Below are 2,835 nucleotides of genomic sequence, written 5' to 3'. Positions count from 1 at the left end.
GTCAAGCACCTCAGCCACACGTCGTGTAATTGGAATTTGAGGTCAAGTGGACCTGGTTGTGGCCTAGGCCTAAGGTGTTCCAACCTTTGGGCCTTCTACTACCGTGGAAACTTGCAGCCCAAGGGACAAAAGTCAAGATTTAGCCGTGCAATTATTAAAAAAAAACTTAAAAATATTAAAGTCTACCGACTAGGAAAAATTTGAAAAAAAAACTTAAAAATATTAAAGTCTACCGAGTCACCGACTAGGAAAATTCTACCAAGGAACTTGGGGGTCTTTTTCTTTGGGGCCATGGTTTTCTCTGAGCGAAGAGGGAAAGGGGGACCAAGAGGCTCGTCATTTCCTCGTTCAGCGGAGATCGATCGATCGTTCAGAGAAGATTGATCGATCCATTGTCTGCGCCATTGTTGATCAGAGGCATACATATATCTCAAGGTTGCATGCATGGCTTCCTCCTCCCCGGCCTCCCCCCTCGATTCCACGCAATTCCTCAACAACCTGCTGACAAGAAGAGGGCCGAATGCCCTCCCCTACAAGGAGGACGCTAAGTTCCTCATCAGAGAGCACCTCCTCAAGCTCATCCATGATTTCCCCGGTCTTCATGCCCGCTCCTTCCCCTTTGTCCACAACGATGGCACCTCCGTCAATCTGCTCCAGGTCGACGGCACCATCCCCATGTCCTTCCAGAACCACACCTACAATATCCCTGTCACCATCTGGCTCCTCGAGACCTACCCCCGCACTGCCCCCCGCGTATTCGTCACGCCCACCAACAACATGATCATCAAGCGGCCCCACCGCCATGTCGATGCATCTGGCTTGGTGTCGATCCCGTATCTGCAGAACTGGGTTTACCCTCGGTCCAACCTCGCCGAGCTTGCCAGTAGCCTCGGCCTCATGTTTGGGCACGATCCACCCTTGTTCTCGAAGCCCTCCAATGGCTCGCCCCGTGTGCCGCGTACCAGTATATCCCATTCGGTGGGATCTGCATCACCACAGGCATCCCCTTCGACACAACCACCACCCTCCACAAGGCCACACAGCTCACACACAACACTGCCGCCTTCTCCTCAGCCCGTGGCTCGGCAGTCTAGCCGGACTGAAAATCCATCGGATGTTTTTAGACGGAATGCAATCAGTACCCTTGTTGAGCGATTAAGACAAGATGTGACTGAGGTACGGAAGGCTCGGGAGGCTGAGATGGATGAGTTGGTCACTGTGCAAGGGCAGCTAAAGCAAAGAGAGAATCAATTGCAGCTGGGTGTGCAGGAAATGAGGAAGGAGAAAGAGGCTCTGGAGCAGCACCTTCAGGTCATTCTTACAAATACTGACGTTTTGGAAAGCTGGCTGGCCAGCCAGGACAAATCAGTAAGAGATATAGATATTGATGACGTTTTTGAGCCATGTGATGGGCTCTCCAAGCAAATGCTTGATTGCACCTCAGCTGATCTTGCCGTAGAAGATGTAATATATTCTCTAGATAAAGCTGTGCAGGAGGGTGCCATCCCTGTGGATGCATATTTAAAGCAGGTCCGAAGTCTTTCTCGGGAACAGTTCTTCCATAGAGCAATGAATGTCAAGATTCATGCAATACAGCTAGAGATGCAAGTGTCCAACATGGCAGTTCGGTATGTTACATAAGGAAACTCAAGGGCCTGGAAAGTGAAGAAATGAACTATCTTTTGCTATTCATGTAAAAGAAGCAAGTAAAGCAAGCATTGGCTTGCTGGTCTGATTTGTGATTCTTTACTGTAGTTCTGGTTAGTGAGACTCTTGTCATGTACAATCATGCTGGCAAACAGTATTTTTTTTTCTGCGATCTCAACCATGGAATGCAATATATGTTCAATTTTTTGTGTTTGTGGTCGGTGTGATGTCTTGGATAAGGCATATGCTGTTTCAAATATCAGATAATGGTGTATGCAGTATAAGCTCATCAAGTTATATTAAGTTTGGCTAACAGATAACTGTGAACTTGTTTTTTCAAGCTCTTGGATATGCTGCTTAGTTTTCTTCACTTATAACACATGCATTTACTCCTGCTTGAGTTGATTACAAACTGTGAAATACTTGCTACAGGTCAAGCTCAATCTTTCCTATGTTTACCTTAGGACATGGTCGAATCAGAATGTTTAATTGTTATGAATTTTCATTGTCAATATACATTTATCTGAATCTGAATTCAGATTAACTTCGATGGTAAGGTGCTTGAAAGCCTTTCTCATATTGGCTTTGATGTTCAAGCTCATAATTTGTGGGAAAATTAGAGTTTTCATAGGTAGATGCTGGAGAGAAAATAGAGATGGGAGGAGAAATAAGAAACTTGGACTACATAGGATATTTATTGATGGCAGTGAGCACAGAAGAGACCTATGTGCTGAATTTGAAATCGAAGAATGTTATATGGGTTAAAGCTTTTTAATGGGGCTCCTCTTCAATAGGCCCCTAGTGCATGGGCCACTATCTATCAATTAGATCTATTGCTGAAGTTGTGTGCACTTGACAGGACACATAGACCATGGTACACATAAGTGCACTCTCATAATCACACTTCATGGCAAATGCTACAATGATGTCTTAGTCCTCCAACTCATTGAGACTTGGGGTTTACTCGTTTTGCTTAGAAATGGCAACGTACCCATCAAGATTGGTAAATTTGACTAGTCTATTAAATGATGTGTGGAGATTGTTACCATATTTCGGGAATGATCTGTATGAATACACTTAGGACCCGGGGTACTTTTCCTCTTTACAAGGTCTTTTTTCCCCTAGCCTTGTATATATATCTATTCACTTGAGGCCATACCAAGTCTTTGTAAATTTTCTTTATTGATA

The 2,835-nt window shown here is 44.8% G+C and overlaps 1 pseudogene; it reads left to right on the top strand.

Annotated features, from left to right (window-relative positions):
* The first annotated feature begins 244 nt into the window (after positions 1-244).
* On the top strand, positions 245-1,860 carry LOC148033713 (protein ELC-like pseudogene; annotated as a pseudogene).
* Positions 1,861-2,835: the final 975 nt, after the last annotated feature.

The sequence above is a fragment of the Lygodium microphyllum genome, chromosome 7 (assembly GCF_053477565.2).
Source record: "Lygodium microphyllum isolate KBCC chromosome 7, Lygodium_microphyllum_v1.1.10, whole genome shotgun sequence".
NCBI lineage: Eukaryota > Viridiplantae > Streptophyta > Polypodiopsida > Schizaeales > Lygodiaceae > Lygodium > Lygodium microphyllum.
The sequence above is the reverse complement of the archived record's forward strand: the minus strand, read 5'-3'. Positions and strand labels throughout refer to the sequence as shown.